An 18189-nucleotide genomic window follows, 5' to 3' on the forward strand; every position below is an offset into this window, starting at 1 on the left:
CCTAAAAAGGTCTGGGAAAGTTGAGTAGAATTCACAGCGGAGGTGACACTTGAACAGAGAAGTGGAATGTCCTACTTTTTCATTCCTGGAGAGCTGTGTGCGGGGTCCCCAGAAGCCCTGAAAGTCAGTCCCATAAGTACTTTCCACGAGCGGGAGCCTAAATCCCCACCAAGAGACTAGAGGAAGGCGGAAAAAGGAAAATCGTCGACGAGAGGGAAACGGTCCCTTAATAAAACGGTGTGGTACAGATTCAATCAAGACGCACACCAGCTCAGCCCTTTCAGAACCGGTTACAGCGTCCGTCCGCCCCTCTCTTCCAGGCCGGCCTGCCCACTCTCTCCCGCCTTCCCGCTTCGCTTACTGGGCAGTAGATGATTGACAGATCCACTCTCCAATCGCTGGCTCTGCTATAGGGGCACGCGGGTTCCAGCCGGGTCTTTAGTACCTAAAACGAGAAGCGCTCTCTCTGCGTCTACGTCAGCGTGCTGACGTCACGGACCTGGTACTCAAGGCGGGTCGGGGCAGCTGGCAGCAGGCGGTGGGCTACGCGTCGCCTGCCAGGCTCGAGTCCAGGCCCCGCCCTGCCGAGCCCGCCCCTCTGCTTGCGAAGGTGCCCGTGGGCGCGACCACGGAACTGCGGTCACCGTGCTAGACCGGGGCGGTCGGCCCGGAACCGCTCGATGAGGTAGGCTGGGTTTTTCATCACCCTGTTTGACAGATTTGAAAACTGAGTCACCTGCGGTCAGATGACTTGCACGGGGCTAACGTTTCCCAGAGCCTGAGCATCTGGTTCTATTTGCTGAGCCCTGCGCCATCCTGCGGAGAGGAGGAGAAGGAGGGGCTAGGCTGGATGTGTTTATAAAAGATACAGAAGTGTAGTTGCAGAATGCTTAGCCCCTTTTCATCCAGGGCTTGGGCTGGTATTCAAGGGATGTTTGCCGGAGTGAAGTCTGTATTCCTTCACTCTTCAAACCTGAAGTCGTCCAGGTGGAGTCCAGCCTCCTTCTGACGCCCTGGGCGGTACAGTGTGACCAAGAATGGTGACTCGGGTAATGCATGGATTATACGGACAAGTATAACAGGCCTCTTTTATTTATCAAGGAAAGCTGTGTTCAAAACAAAACACAATTAAAAAATTAAAACACAAGTCGTGAAGATTCTGGCTACGGTTTCACTTCACTGCTTTGCCCACTCCTGGGCGTCAGGCTGTATTTTGAAATCTCAGCATGCTTACTTTTGGTTTAGGATTAGACAGGGATTTTTTTTTTCTTCTCTTTTAGTTCAAACATGGGTTAACATTGTGGAACTTTTCTTACCATTCCCTTATTGTGCCAGTTGTTCACCATGTCATTTGTCTTCTGTTTCACAGATGAAATCACTGAATTCATCACTTGACTCAGTAATAGTTTGGATAAGTTTAGCAAGGTAACAAAGTAACAGGTCTAACCTCTCAAATATACTGGAATTAGTTCAGTTTATCTCAGAATTCTTGTTGAGAAGAGTTCTGAATTATAATTCCCATCTACCGTGTTTTCCCGAAAATAAGACATCCTGAAAGTAAGCCCTAGCATGATTTTTCACGATGACATCCCCTGAACATAAGCCCTAATGTGTCTTTTGGAGCACAATTTAATACAAGACCCGGTCTTGTTTTCAGGGAAACACGGTGTATACCTTCTATCCACACACCCCTTCTGCTTCTAGAAGCAGGATCTCACAAAACAAAACAACTTACAGAACTGTTGCTTTATTTATGGATTCTAATAAGGTAGCGCATAATTCATGCTCATAAAGTTAAAATGTGTACTGTATGATACATATGTGCATATATACTTTGTATTATCATGAATAACTCATTCTCTTTAAATCTTGCTGTCTCAAACATTGACCTTTTAAGACTGTATTATTACATAAAACTGCATTAAAGAAATGAAACTGAAGCTGCTTCCGGGGACTTTTCCTAACTTATGTTCACAGCAGGATGCTAATTATTATTTGAATTTATTCTTTGGATGAGGTTATCTGATGTGTGCCTTATCTGTGTCACACTTTGTTTTAGGTGTTAGGGACTGAGTGCTGAAAAAATTAGCTAAGGTCTCTGTCCTCGAAGACCTTACATTTTCATGGAGATACAATAAACATAGAAAAGAAAGTGACAATTTTAGATAATGATAAATGCTAGAAAAATATTATAGGTCAAGGGGCTAGAGTATGACTGGGGTGTGCGGGGAAATTTAGATATGGCGGTCAGGGAAGACTTCCTTGAGGAAGTGACAGTTTGGGTGAGACCTGAATGTTTGGAATGAGTCAGCCATGGGAAGATCTGTTGGAAGTTTCCAGACAGATGGAATAGTGCAAAAGAGCTAAAGGAGAAATGAGCTTGGTGTGTTCAGGGATAGAAGAGAAGCCATGTGGCTGGAGTAGTGTGAGATGGGGGGACAGTGGTAAGAGATGACACTCAAGAGGTGGGCAGGAGAAGGACCATCTGAACCCCGTGTAAGAGTTGCAGACTGGCAAAGGAAGTAGGACTTGTGTATTGCCAAAGTCCTCTGTGTTTTCTTTAGAGACCCTCATAGACTCTAACCAGCTCTCTGCTTTATTTTAATTTTGAAATCATTGCAATATTTCTTTTTTTTTCCACCAGAGGTCCTCTTTCTTAATGGAAAAAAAGGTCTTCTTCCCTTAAGCACTGTGTCCCATGATGTTTCTTTCCTGTTCATTGTTAGAGCAGGACTCTAAACTCTGCTTACCTTCAGCTTTCTGTTTTTATCATCCCTATTGCCAACCATGAGTCCTCTCCAGTGTTATCTTTATGTGCTCATCCTTTGGGAAGGATTGGCAGTCAATCCCTGCTCTTCTCCAAACCGAGTTCTAAGAAACGGCATTCTCAAGTGGATTACCGTTTTCCACTGGGACTTTGATTACTGATCAGAGACTTAATCTCTGCCTTTGCTTAGAGCCTACAATGTGCCAGGTGCATTACATACGTTCTAATCCTTCCAACATGTTGCAAAGGTAAATATTATCCCTTCTTGATGGGATAGTACTGAGGGAGCCCAGGTTTGAACTCCAGTTAGCCTGCCCTCAAACGCTAAATCCATGCTACTCCACTGCTTCTTTGAGTATGCAACAGCAGCTACAAACCTCTATTATTTCAAATCATGTTTATGAAACGGAATTGTAGACATCAAGATTCTGTCCTCTCAGTTTAAAGCGGGGGCTATGGAGGTCCATTGATGTTCAGTGATTTTCAAGACATAACAAACACCAAATTCTCCCCCTGCTGATTCTTAGCCTGGTATTTTTTCTGCTATACTTCATGAATGTTTCATCACCGGGGTTTTTACATATATAAAATATAGTATTCAACATCATGAATTTACTGTCCACAAATTCATACAGGGTAATTTTAAAAACATGAAATAGTGCTGCTTTGGGGGCTAAAATATTCCTTTGTTTTTGCTTCCTTCCCTTTTCTCAGCAGTAAGCAGGTCTACACCTTCTGGATGAATCTTTGGTTTCTATTAGTAGAAAGTGGTTTGCAAATAACATTAAAATCTAAATTTTAGTTTTACAAATCTGTGAAAGGGAGTTTAAAGTTGTTACTGTTTTCCCAGCTTTAACCTTACACTCCCAAGCGTGGGCATATTGCATACGGTTTGCTGGGCATATTACGGTTTGCGTAATAGTTGCTGTTAGAAGTGCAGTTAGGATTGAGGAAGACCTGCGTCAGACCAGGGATAGAACTTCTCTTTCTTAGCAATACATTACCATTTGAAAAAATAAGTAAAAATCAGTTCATAAATTACATGGTTGAAAAATGTGTTACTATGTTACTACAATTTAAAAATACCCATTGTTTATTTCTATGGTTTGTTTATTTTATTAATAATAATTGGGATATGGTAGATGAATAATAGTAAACTAACAAATAGCTTAATTTACGTTCTGGTAGCTTTTGACTCCTATAACTTAATGGGAATTGTCCTTTTCGTTAGTCAAATTAGAATAATGTTAATGGAATTAGCACTGTCTTTCTTAAGACGTTTCACTTTAAGCAAAAGAGAGCTTTTGCTTTTTTAGCCATCTACTGGACATTTTGACCAAGTATTTCTGTCATTTAAGATTGGACATGCGACTACATCCAGGTTCTGAAGATCCAGGCTGTCGTGATTTGACTCAGTTTATCATGCCCTCCTTCCACCATGAACCCAGTGCCCCAGACTGGACTCCTGGGCTTTCCAATTTCAGTGCCTTTGCTTGTGCACATCCTACAGCCTGAAATGCTGTAGAAATTCTAGATGGACAAATGCGGACAAGGTTCTGCCTGTCCCTCTTGCATCTATCTATGCTAATTTCTCGAGATAATTCCTGTGCCTCTTTAATGGAAGCCTTCCTTTTCACAGCACTGTGGGAGTCTTCTCTAGGATGCAGTTTACCAATGTTGCTGTCTTTGGTAATTCGCTATTTTATACATGAGTGTTCAAATCGATTTTGGCTTGAGCTTAAAAGAGACTTAAGAACATGCAACCTTTTTTTGTAGATTGTAGAGTCCTTTAGTTTTATTTACGCTTTTATTACCTCATCTTTGAGAGAAGCACTGGCATGCTTTTCTTGGCTTTGATTCAAGAGAACTCTTTCCTGTTTCAGTTAAGAGTCTGACTTTACAGTTACAAGGCGTCCCTTGAGAGGAACTCAAATCTTTGTGCTGTAAATGTTGAAGGGACATTGTTGCAAATAAAAATCAGTGTTCTCTGTGTTTATGGTGTCAGAAAAAAGTAACAGCAATTCCACTTTTTTAATATTAAACATGAGAAAACCTTGGCCCAGGGAGACTAGCCAGGGGACCCTGCAGTGCTGGGCTAAGAAGCGTGCTCAGTACCCTGGCTCACGGCAGCAGAAGCTCATGCAGGCCATCCTTGGCCCCAAGGTCCTACATCAGAAATGCTAACAGCCTGTGACAAGTGTATCAGCACAGCTCAGAATGTTCGGACTGTTTTGCTAACTTTTCTTGTGAGTTGACTTGGATCTGGAGGAAACCTCTTGTGGTGACTCAAGATCAAAGACCTCTCAACAGGGATTCCTGCCGGAGCTATTAGGACCTGCACGATGAGGTTTTGGTAAGCGCTTTGATTTAAAACGCTTCTCTTCTGCTTGCCCTCTTGTCACCGTTTTCCAAAAACTATCTTGGGAGGGTGGGCATCGCCAGTGTATTTAACTTGGACTTTGAAGGAATTTGGCTTAGTACCTGATAAGTTGTGGTAATCATGGGTTTCCATGTCCTATATTTTCCAGAACAGTATACTGTTCAAATATCACGCATTATTGCTTGCAAAAGTATATTCTTGTTTGCTTTTTGTTTCAGGAGAATATATCCTCATTTTTTTTTTTTTTTAATTAACCAATTGCTTGTCAAATTAATGATGTGGAATTAGGGAGTTTTAAGTACATTTTCCTATTTGCATGGTAGTTAAATTCATGAAAGGCAATAGCAAAAGGAGCTCTTGGGCCATTAGCTGTTTCTCTAGCTGAGGTGGAAACACCAGCCAGGCCTTGCCTTAGGCCTTACTAATGATATTATAACTAACACTTGCGAAGGGCTTCCTCTGTGCCAGGCGCTGTTCTAAATACTCTGTGTCCAGGTTGCTCGTCTTCAGCACTGCATACTTCTTTGTTGTTGGGGCCACCTTGTGCATTTTAGGGTGTTTAGCAGCATCCCTGGGCTCTACCCACTAGATACCACTGGCACCTCCCCGATTGTGACAACCAGAAATGTCTCTTCTGCCCCCAACACCTTGAGAACCACTGCTTTCTATGAACTGCTCCTCACAACAATCCTCTGAAGTAAGTTGTATTTTTATTGTCCTCATTTTGCAGAAGGGAAAGCTGAGGCATAGAGAGGTTAAGTAACTAGTCAGCAGTAGTACTATTAGACTGGTGCAAAAGTAATTGCCGTTTTTGTCATTGTTTTTAACCTTTTAAGCTGCAGTTACTTTTGCACCAACCTAATAAATGTGAAACCAGGCAGTGCTCTTTGTGATCCGGGCCTAACGCACCCAGCTCAGCCAGGCACCGACTATTAGGGATCCAACACCCCATATAAACCAGGGGACAGAAAAGTCAACAGGGGCCAGGCAGGCTGTAAGTACGTGGCAAACTGATGCACTGAGAAGTATTGCCAGAATCGCCTGTTTTTCAAGAGGCTAGGAAATCTGGATTTCAGTTGTGCGAAAAACTCATCCTTTAATATTGGTAAATAATTCGATGTTTAAAAAACATTTTAAGCCACAGACAAACACTGTCACCTAAATATGGGGAACATTTGGTCCCACGTGTAGACTTTGCAGCTGTGTGACATTTCGGAGAAGTGTACATCCATTTGATGGGGGAAATGAGGTAGGTTCTGGGTGGAGGGCAGAGTTCCCCCTCTTTGAAGGCTCTGGAAATGAGGATGGGTGGGGTGGAGCTTCTACCCTAGAAGTGGTTGTCTTGCTTTCGTTTAAGCCGTAATAGTGTGAGAATTAAAGATGGTCATCCATCACACTTAGAACTTTCAATGCTGTGCTGCTCAGTGCAGACTCAGTTTGAAAGTTTTGTACTTTTATGTCCTTCAGCAGCATCATTTGTAGTTATTTCTCTCATGACCTCTCCTTGTCCAGGTGTGAAAACAACATTTTATAGGACATTGAGAAAACATAAATTCTAGAATTCAATGGCTCTATCCTGGAGAAACAAACCACAATCATACCTTACTTTGTTGACAGCTGGTAACCAGTTGAGAGTGGGTTTAACTTTCTTTGAACGCTCATGCCTCTGCCTGCGTTTCAGTAGCAGATAGACTCCTGCTGGCCTTTGGGTTGTTTTCCTGTCCTCAGAACCCTCATCTCTTTAGTTGAGCCTGCGCACCATCATGCCCCTGCTCTTGGTGTGAAAAGCGCGCTCACGGTCCTATGCAGACTTTCCATGGCCCTTGTAATCCGTGTACACACTTCCGTCTGGCTGAATATCCCGGGGCTCCCTCCTGACAGCCTCTCCCAGACTGCCGGTGGCTCACTCTCTGCTCCAGGATGAGCTCCTGCTCCTCTGTTTCCGGTTTACTCTCGTCTACCTCTTCCTCGCAGTATATTACCTTTTCATTTCTTTCAAAGTCATACATTTTTCTCTTAGGCCAGCTTTTTCATGAAGCCTTTTCTAGTCACAAGATGCTAAAGTTCAATCTTCTGTGCATTAAATTATCTGGGGCTTTGATTTCTACTTACCTGTATAACCATTTACCTCCTTTATAAAACTGTATTGTACTGAATCATAGGGACGGTATCTTCCAGCTTACTTTTCCCGCCAGCTGCTAGCATAGTGTTTTACTTGTGATAGATACTTAATACACATCTGCACATTCATTTTGGTTGGGAAGGTTCCCGCTCATAAAGAGCTTTCTCTTTTCCCACATATTTGTATCAGATTATGTAATGTGATGTTAGGGTGACTCCACTAAATAGCGTTCAAAATATATTAGAAAAAATATGTTATTAATTTGGGGAGGTTGAGCCATTTTTATTAATTCCATTGGCAATTATAGTGATCAGAGATTAAATATTCTTGGTTTACTTAATGTAATACATTGAAACTCCAGATATATGTGTAAACTTGCCTCACTTTAGTGAGTACCCAGACTACATAGGTTTATACAATGGTGTTTGTAATTCATGAATTTTACAAACAAATCGAATGCCTAACAAACACATGCCCAGGCATTTCCCTAGGGGCTCTGGATATAGAAGTGTCTTCTAGTAACTTTTGGTATACTACTGAGAAAAGACACGTAAACAATATGTGAAAGATATATAAAAGATTAGAGGTGCTTTTAAAGAAAGATGGATGGCTTATATATTAATTATACCAATGGGATCAGAGAAGGTTTCATTGAAGAGTGATACTTATGCTTCCTTGAACAACGAATAGGCTTATTATTGCTGTTAATTTTTTGGTAGTTGGAAGAAAAGGCACTGTGGGCAGAGGGTGTATTAGGACAAAGGCATAGATGGTGAAACTTCCTTCTGCAAAAGGGAACTAGAGATAGGTTTGTACAGTTAGAGCAGTGGGTGTGCAGGAAATGGAGTTTTGAGTAGAGGGATGAAATGATTTATTCAGTTTCTCAGTTTAGAAAAACTAGCATGATACCAGTATGGAGAATGTTTTGGAGATGAATGAGACTGAATTATTGGAGTAATGTGCATGAATGATGATTAGGAAACTGTGGAAAAGACTAGAGATATGAGGGGGAATGACACGGTCAATGGTTTGGAGTGTTCAGAAGATGGAACGAGCAGCAGAACTAAATTTAATACATTGTCTTAATGATAAAAACTGTAAATAAGATCTTATTGGTTATTATTGGTTAATTTTTCTTAAACATTTTTGAAGTACTTACAGGTAGTATGTATATTAAACATCAATATCTGTATTTAAAGTTATTCTTATCATTTCTTTTTCCTTTTTTTTTTTTATTGGGGAAGGGGAACAGGACTTTATTGGGGAACAGTGTGTACTTCCAGGACTTTTTCCAAGTCAAGTTGTTGTCCTTTCAGTCTTAGTTGTGGAGGGCGCAGCTCAGCTCCAGGTCCAGTTGCCGTTGTTAGTTGCAGGGGGCGCAGCCCACCATCCCTTGCGGAAGTCAAGGAATCGAACTGGCAACCTTGTGGGTTAGAACCCACGCTCCAACCAACTGAACCGTCCGGGAGCTCTCAAGGTGCCGTGTTCAATCTTAGTTGCAGGGGGCACAGCCCACCATCCCTTGCGGAAGTCAAGGAATCGAACTGGCAACCTTGTGGGTAAGAACCCATGCTCCAACCAACTGAACCATCCGGGAGCTCTCAAGGTGCCGTGTTCAATCTTAGTTGCAGGGTGCGGAACCCACCATCCCTTGCGGGACTCGAGGAATCAAACTGGCAACCTTGTGGTTGAGAGCCCACTGGGCCATGTGGGAATCGCACCGGCAGCCTTCGGAGATAGGAGCACAGAGCTCTAACCACCTGAGCCACCGGGCTGGCCCCTCTTACCATTTCTTTATTGATTTTGTCATTGCTTATCTCTTGTTAAATAATTTGAGAGGATATTTTTTGAGAATGGAGCTAGTTTCAAACCTTTATTAAGAACTTTGTGAGTTTAAAGAAATCGTACTACTTTTGTGATATCCTCTGCCTCTGCAACATGCTCCACGCCTATTCTCAGTTTTAGGCTGTAATTCATAATCTGTTTTCTGGGTACATTAGCCTGTAGGTGCATCAAGTCTCATAATGAGTAGTGTTTGTCTATGTGACTGTTTCCGGAAGCACAAGCTAGGTTGATAAAGTCCTCCAATGCTGATTGCTGAGTGTCTGGTTTCCTGTATGACTGCCTAAGAAGTCTGATGAAAAAAGAAAAGGGTACTGATGTTTTCTAAATCTAAGCATCAGGATTTTGAGATTAACTTTTCTTATCTGTCACATGCACCAAGCTTTGGACCTCAAAACTTCATTCATGGTAGAGATTAGTAATTTTTTTAGGAATTGTGTGCCATCCTTGCATATCATAGATAGGAGATAACATGTAAGTTCTGCCTGTTGGTAGATACTCCTGGGCAAAGATGTGAATGGTGTTCTCTTTTGTTGACCTGCTGCAGTTTGTGAAATAGGAAGTTCGCCTCGGAAAACTCCAGGGGCAGTCAGTGTTACATCTAACCTAACATTGCCGTTAGTGTGCCCCTTCTACCAGCTGTAGCCACTATAGGAGCAGCGAGTGGACGATGGCTCTATCAACTAGAGTGACACTTGCAGGAACCCTTATCTCCCCCCTTCCAGAGGAGAAGTCTTGTGTTGTTGAAGGAAAAGAACACCCAGCTTGACTGTATAGCCTCCTTGGCTTTGCTGTCTACTCAGCGGCTGGCTACTTGGAATTTAGTTTCTGTTTTCTCGTACATTGAAGATCAGTTTGGGGGTGGCTATGAAGAATGTGCGATGAACACATTTTTAGTTCTTAGTCTTTAACATGAAGAAAGTAGTTATTAAGTAAGTATACACTTTTAGCCACCTTCTATTCCTAGGAGAGCAGTGAGCTCACTACCTTAAGACATAAATGATTCTCAGATCTCGATCAATAAGACCGGCAGTTCTGTCCTAAGAACTGAGAGCATTTGTTTGAAAATTGCTTGTAGTAAGTACTGAAGAAGTGGGGTTACGTGGTGCAGAGATGTCCTCATGTGCATTAGAAAATATTTCAAGTTCTTTAATTGAGGGACCTCCATCTATCTAGATAGTAATATGACTGTTGATTCCAGCACTGCTAAAGCTGGCAACACGTCTCTGAGAGGGAGCTTGAAATATTCATGAGAGTATGTACCCTAAGGAGTGACATGATTCTTTGGAATTACCATCTGCCGATGGTTGACAGTGCTAATGAGGTGAAAACTGGGAAAAACAGTGGGAACTCCATAGCCACCAGGTATTTTATAACTGATCTATTGTGATTTTTTTTAGGGAAACTAAAAGTAGATTTTGTTCTGTAGGAAAAGGAAGAAGTTCTAGAAAATGATGGGCAGTTAGCTGCCAAAAAAATCAGCTACCTTTTATACTTGTGGAACTGGCTTTGACACATGAAGGAAATGGGGTTATGTGACCCCATGTGACCCGTGACCTGGAAGGTTAAGAGAAAGTTGTTTCTAGGTTAGCTATGGAGAAAATATTTGAGTGTAGAAGTCAGAGTTGAAGCTGAGAAAGGGAAAAAAGCTGCAAAATCAATTTGAACACCAGAAGAGAGCTACTGGGAGGAGAACCAGAGGTTGGAAAGAGATAGTAGAAGCTGGAGGAAGGTAGCTATAGTGACACTGTGTTCCCAGCTCTTCTGGGCCACAAATGGCAGCTTCTGAAAAAGATGAAAAACAAATAAAAGAATATTCTTCTTCTCCAGTGCCCGTCTTACGATTTTGTTTGCATGTAGCTGTGACATGCCAGCCATCTGACTCAGACAGTGCTGTTGACGTAACATCAGCCGGTGACAGTGCTGGCTGCCACATGACTGACGCCTTCAGGGCGGCGAGCTAAAAGCATGGACCACCCCACGTGACTGCCCACTCCATGGCATGCTGCCATTTTGCCAACCTATAATCTGTGGAAGAACAAATATACGTAGTCAGATGTTCTTCTCTGCCGCTGGCTCATCTTCCCCTGGACCAAGCAACTTCCCAGGGGCGTGGTTATTGTCAAGAGTTACACTTGATTTCTTTCCCTTCTCTTGTCATTCCCGTGCAGTGTTTATATATCTCTCTCCTCAACTAGATGGAAGTTCTGCTGAAAGCTGGGGAACTCTTGCATCACCTTTTGAATCCCTTTGAATGTCTGGTTGGGGTTTTACATTTTGTAGGTGTTCAAGGCTTATTATTTAATAAAATGGGAACTCTTAGTGGACCTAAAGAGGGCCCACATCATCATTATTTTTTGTTCTACAAATAAGTGCATTTTCTTTGTATTTTTTCCTCCTTTTTTATGGAGGAAAAAAAGGAGAACAAATTTCTTTTATATCTCAAGGGTTTAACTTCCATCTATATGCTGTTGACTCCAACATTCAAAGGGATCTCTAGCTCAGACCTCTCCCCTGAACTCGTGACTTATATCCAACCACTTACTTTATCTCCACTTGAATATCAATGAGCATCTCATACTTCACATGTCCAAACTGAACTGATATCTTTTTCAAAATTGACCCTCCTCTGTCTTGTCCATTACAGTAAATAGCAACTCCATCCTTCCATTTCCTCAGGCTGTAAATCTGGCAGTTCTCCTTCTGTCTTCTCTTTATCATATGCGCCGTTCCCATTCCATCTCCAAATGCTTTTGGTTCTGTATCTAGAACCAGTCAGTTCTCACCACTCCACCATCACCACCCTAGTCTACTACTAAGTCAGTATGTCATCTCTCTCATGAATTGTTACCATACTCCCCTCCCTACCTGGTCTCCCTGCATCTGTGGTTCTCTCAGCTGGAGAGCCTCTTAAAGCTTTAGCTGGATCATGTTTCTCTTCTACTGAAAACCTCCCAATGTCTTCCCATCATTTAGAGTCTTTATCATGGAGTGTAAAGTTCTTTGCCACGTGTTACTTTGTCTGTTGCCAACTCCTGCTGTTCTTCCACTCTGTCACTTAGCTCTAGCAGAGCTGAAAGCTGATGACGGGCTGAACTCCTTCATGGCCAGTTCCTCCCTCCTCTGCCTGCAGTGCTTTTCCTCCTGCTCCCTACATGGCATTTCTCCCATACCTCCTGCCAGTCTTTGCTCCACCTTCTCAATGAGGTCTTCCTGACCACTCAGTTTAAAATTACACTGCTCTTTCGTTTATCATCTGTCCGCTTACTCTAGAAGGTAAGCTCTATGAGGGTAGGAAATTTTTCCAGTTTTGTTCATTGCTACATCCCCCAGTGCTCAGGGGAAGACCTGACACAATTTTGGTGCTCAAAACATGTTTGTGGAATAAATAAAGTAGATGTAGTATATTCTTGGCAAACTTTGAATTTTCAGAACTTATCAAGTGGAATTCTTAGATCTTGTAGTATACATCCAGATTCAGTTTCTCAATATATATTTTAGTTTACCTCATAAATTTTGAAAACATTGGTATGCATTTATGCAGCCATCTTTAAATCTTAATATTTCTGTCTATGTTATATGTCAAATAAAAGTTCACTAATTTTTTAACGTTGCTACAGAAATAGATCCTTTAGAAATTAAATTTGCTGTAAGAACAAGTTTGGGAGATAAATCTGTTTCTTAGAAGAGTGACTTAAAAACACCATTAATATTTGTTTTCTGCTCTAATTTTTCCAAGTCAGTGATCATAATTTCTAAATAAATCTGAGTCTTGAAGCAGATTGTCAAAAGGTTAAAAATTCTGTTCATGTGCACACAATTACTCTCATCTGCTGATGTTAACAGACATTAGTGAATGAGACAAGACTGCAAGAAATGACATCCAGCTTTCGTGGAGAGCCTTACTGTGTGGGAGGAAAAGGGTAGAATGCATAGCAGTGAAGACTGACCGAATTTATCAGGATGGAATAAAAGCTTTCATCACATCCCAAACAAAAGTAAACAACACTAGAGAATGAGACCTAGAAAACAGATGTTTGGGACGAAACCATGAAATTATAGCTAGACATATTACTATGCAGTTGGACTTAACAAATTCTTAAAAGCAAGAGAACAGAGGAAATGCTGTGAGTTGCAGGGACCAGTGTCAGCTGCGTGAGCACGACGTGGCGCGCTGGAGCCTGGTAGGCGATGCTCTTTCTTCAAGTGCCTGGGAACTGTTTGGGTGTTAACATATGGAACAAATGAAGGACACATTTGGCTTTTAAAAGCTTGTAGTAACGTGATATCTTGCGCACATTTTCACTAAAAATCTGAGGAAACTTTAGACCCCAAACCGTTGCACAGTGTACACTCCACTGTTTCATTTAAGCCCTAGGATGACAACAAAAGGACCATTATTAGGTTTTTGACATTGGCTTAAGATTCAGACAGAGTGACTCCTGTCTGCAATCACAAGTACTTGAGAAGCCTTTGATTTCTACACTCAAATCTCCATTTGTGGCCAGGTAACTTAATAGTTATATAAAGGGCAGAATGATTTGGGTCCCAGAAATCTTATATAGGTTTTCCTTTTAATCTGTCACTGTGTCACATACTGTTGTGTACGTAAGAATTGTGATACAAAAATACAAAATCCATGTTCATTCTATTTTATAGAATTATTTAAGAGGTTTTCTAGGATAATTCTGGTTCCTTACTCTGTGCTCATAAGGTAGCCCATACTCATAGCAAAGTTAATTTAATGATTTTTTTTTTTGGTCAGTGAAAATTTGCCTTTACTCTCTTTGTAGCTGCATATGCTACATATGTATATGTGTACTGTTAACCAACGAAGAGGTTCAGGCTGTAATAAAGAACAAAAGGCATTTTTTTGAGCAAAAGGATTGCAGTCCCAGAGACACAGGTTCGGGTAGCAACCCATATGCTCTCTGGAGAGAGCAAAGCAAGGTAGGTTTTATGAAGGCAGAAACCACAGAATATAATTCTTTCATGCAAATATAGGATTCTGGCTAGGTTAACAGGGATGGGTTAGTTCCAATATGCTAACAAGGGAAGTGAAAACTACACAGAAGGATGTCAAGTCCATGGAGCCCTGTCCCAGGGTGCTTATGGCTCTAGAATATCCTTATGCTGAGTTCATCCACAGGTTTGGCAACTTCATAGCAGCTCTGAGAACAGAGGCCCAAGGTGTGCACAGGCCCCACTTCCTCAGCAGCCTCCTGACTGGATTTTGGGTGACTCTCAGCAGCGTTTCTTCCGTTTTATTTTCTCCATTATCTACTATATACACATTATGTTTAAATACATTTATATTGTGTATATATTTATATATACTGGATGGCTGGCTGGATGGATGGAGAGAGCAGCTCCATCCCAAAGCATCCTGATGTCCTTACATTTTTCTGAACTTTTCATAAGTTAAGTTGTGTACATCATGGCACGTACCACTCAGTACTTAAGCATTCATCTCCTAAGAATAAAGCCATTCTCCTATATAACCAGGATTCTAAACTATGCTCAATTCCTCAGTTGTCTTTTGTAGGTTTTTAAATTCAAGATTCAGTGTAGGCTTGTGCATTGTATTTGATGGTCATGTCTCTATGCTTTTTTAAGTTTGAAGAGTATCAATACCACGTTTCCTTCTTTTTGTTTGTTTTGCTTTTCACCACATTGACTTCTCTGAAGAGTTCATGATAGCTCTGTTGTAGAATGTGGCACATATTGTTTGATTGTTTCCTTATGAGTAAATTCAGGTTAAACATTTTTGGCAGGAGTATGTTATAATTGATACTATGTACTTTTTTTCTTGGTACTATACTTCTTAATGCCCGGCGTCAGGAGGCACATAAGGTCAGCTTGTTTCAGTATTGGAGATACTATTTGGTTGCTTGGTGTATAGGTGATGACTGCCAGATCTCTCTATTTTAAAAGTGTATTATTCCTAATGGAGTTAAATAATCTGAGGGATAATACTTTGAAACTATGAAGATCCTATTTTCTAACAACTTTTTAATCATTTTTAGCACCCATTAAAAATCTTTGCTAAATCACTTAGCTTCAACTGGGGGTTACAAACTTGATTTTTCTAATTTTATTATTTCTTCTGCCTTTTTCATCTGACATTACTTTTTCTGTAAAGAACTTCTATCCCATCTCTCTTATTTACAGTATTACTGTGGACTTGTAGAACTTTTTTTTTTTTTTTTTAATTTATTTATTTATTTTCCAAGTCAAGTTGTTGTGCTTTCAATCTTAGTTGTGGAGGGTTCTGTTCAGCTTCAAGTTGTTGTTCTTTCAGTCTTAGTTGTGGAGGGCGCAGCTTAGCTCCAGTTGCCGTTGCTAGTTGCAGGGGGCACAGCCCACCATCCCTTGCGGAGTCGAACCGGCAACCTTGTGGTTGAGAGGACACTCTCCAACCAACTGAGCCATCCGGGAGCTCAGCAACAGCTCAGCTCAAGGTGCCGTGTTCAATTTTTAGTTGCAGGGGGCGCTGCCCACCATCCCTTGCGGGAGTCGAGGAATTGAACTGGCAACCTTGTGGTTGAGAGCCCGCACTTCAACCAACAACTGAGCCATCTGGGAGGCAGCTCAGCTCAAGGTGCTGTGTTCAATCTTAGTTGCAGGGGGCAGAGCCCCCCATCCCTTGAGGGACTCGAGGAATTGAGCTGGCAACCTTGGGGTTGAGAGCCCACTGGCCCATGTGGGAATCGAACCGGCAGCCCTCGGAGCTAGGAACACGGAGCTCCAACCACCTGAGCCACCGGGCCAGCCCCAGACTTGTAGAACTTTTTAATTTTTCCAACATAAATTCCAAACATTACTGTCATTACTAATTTTCACATTCAAGTTATCTCACATTGACCCATGGGAACCACTCAAGACAGCCTATACAATATATATTTTAAATTATTATGGCTTTTTGTGTCTTCTCTAAAAAATCTTTGCCTGCAAAAAGGTTGCAAAAATATTGTCCGCACATTGTTATTTTTTTCATGGTGTGAGTTAGAGTTCAAAGTGTTTTTTTTTTTTTCTTTTTTCCTTTTTTCCCCATTTTGATATCTGGTTAACCCAGCATCATTTGTTGAAAACAAACTTTCTTCTTGCCATTTAATTGCTTTGACATCTTTGTCCAACATCCATTGATCATATAAGTTCTGGTCTATTTCTAGGCTCTCTATTATGTTCCATTGTTTTATTTACTGATCCTTATGTTAATACGACACTGTTTTAATTACTGAAGCTTTATAGAAAGTATTTAAGTTGGGCACTGTGAGTCTTCAAATTTTGTTATTTTTCAAGATTGCTTTGTATATTCTCTTCTTTGCATTTCTATATACTTTTAGAATTACCCTGTCAATTTTTACAAAATAACTTGATGGGATTCTGACCGGGATTGAGTTGAATCCGTAGATCAATTTAGGGAGGATTGAAATATTAACAGTGTGAATTCTTCATATCCATAAACATGGTATATCTCTCCATTTATTTTCATCTTTTATTTCTCTAAACAGTGCATTATAATTTTCAGTGTTGGGAACTTGCATATTTTTGTTAAATTTATTTCTTAGTGTGTATGTTTTTTATGCTATTTTAAATGGCCTTATTTATTTATTTATTTATTTATTTATTTATTTAGTTGGTCTCCAGTTTCTTCCCATTCCCAGATTGAAACCTAGAATGAAGGGACTGGTAAACGGATGAATCACAACATTCTAAGGAAGCTGTTACATTTTTTAAAGAAAAACTGGAGCAAAAATAATCTTGATGCAGCATAACAGATATCACTATAGAGCTCTGTGCATACTATTCCCTGATAGGTGTGGAAGAATGGGAGGAAGCAAAAGCCTCCCCGAGAATGTGACCTTTGAGTTAAGGCTTATAGAAAGAATAAGAGCCATAGAGATAAGGAGAGTAGAGAGAAAAAGAGATTCCAGAGAATGTGATTCCTTAGCAAACTGCCGCTGATTGTTAGCGTGGTTCTGGATAAGTAGACAGACGTTGACCAGGTGCCAGGGTGAGCAAAATTAAGGAGTTTGCGGTCTACCTGACTGTCCCAGGAAACCATTTAATGAATGATCTCATAGATTTAATCTACTTCTCTAAAAAGTTTACAGGGGCTGGGTGAGAATTATTATTATTATTTTTTTTCAGTTTATCAGTGCATTTACTTTTCTTATGTTCCTTGTCTTTCTTTGCTCATTTTTTGAATTGAGTTTTAAGGATTTCATTATGTCTTTCATCACTTTTAAGTTTCACTTTTAATGTTTTTGAGATAGAGAAGTTTTTGATTTTTATGTATTCAGATATGTTTCCATTTGTAGATTTTCTTAGGAAGAAATTACTCATCCTAAAATAATGTATTATTTATCTACGACTTTCTTCTACTACATAACCCATGTGAATGGTTTTGTTTTATTAACTTTTAAATAAAATCTTCCATATATTTTGATGTGTAGATTTCTTTCTCTGTGTACTAGAATAACTATTTAATATTTTTATTCTTTTGCAACTGAATTTTGATTACATCTTTATCATGTGTAGATATTTTTTGATTTTTGATTTACACAAGTTTTTCTTTGCAGAAAAGCTTAGGAAAGTAAAGGCCAGATGATGATTTATAGGTAATGAGTTTTCCTTGATCTTCAATGCTTTTACTTTTTTTTTTTAATTGAACTAATGGTTGATATTTGGTAAATTTCCTATTACAGTTGAGCTTTCTGGCTTCTACTGATAAATCAGCAGTGTGGCCTCTCTGTCCACACGTGTGGCCCTGCAGACCAGGCACAGTCTTCTCCTGGATGCCTCCAGTTCTTCATCTCCCAAAGCTAATTGTCAGTTGCCAGTTTTCTTTTAGCTTACACTGCTGTGTTTCTCATATCACTAATGTATTTCCCTATGCCTCTTTCAAAACTTGGAGAATAAGAAACTTGAGAGAGCCACATTTTAAGAAAAGTAGAAGACAGTACATGTCTGTGTGGAAATGAAAAGTCCTACAAAGTTTGAAATTATGCCAGTCCCCTCGAATTAAAAACCAGTCAAAATGTATATAATTTCAAAGGTTTTTGTCTCAAATGC

The 18189-nt window shown here is 40.5% G+C and overlaps 1 protein-coding gene across 1 annotated transcript in view; it reads left to right on the forward strand.

Moving 5' to 3' along the window:
• Positions 1 to 490: 490 nt before the first annotated feature.
• The window catches only part of STARD3NL (STARD3 N-terminal like), a 55663-nt gene continuing 37964 nt past the window's right edge, over positions 491 to 18189 (forward strand). Inside the window, exon 1 of the mRNA XM_019710244.3 lies at positions 491 to 685. The gene's annotated coding sequence lies outside the window, so the exon portion shown is untranslated. The remainder of the gene's footprint in view (positions 686 to 18189) is intronic.

This window comes from Rhinolophus sinicus, chromosome 4, assembly GCF_057876585.1.
Source record: "Rhinolophus sinicus isolate RSI-liver-muscle chromosome 4, RSI-T2T, whole genome shotgun sequence".
Lineage (NCBI taxonomy): Eukaryota > Metazoa > Chordata > Mammalia > Chiroptera > Rhinolophidae > Rhinolophus > Rhinolophus sinicus.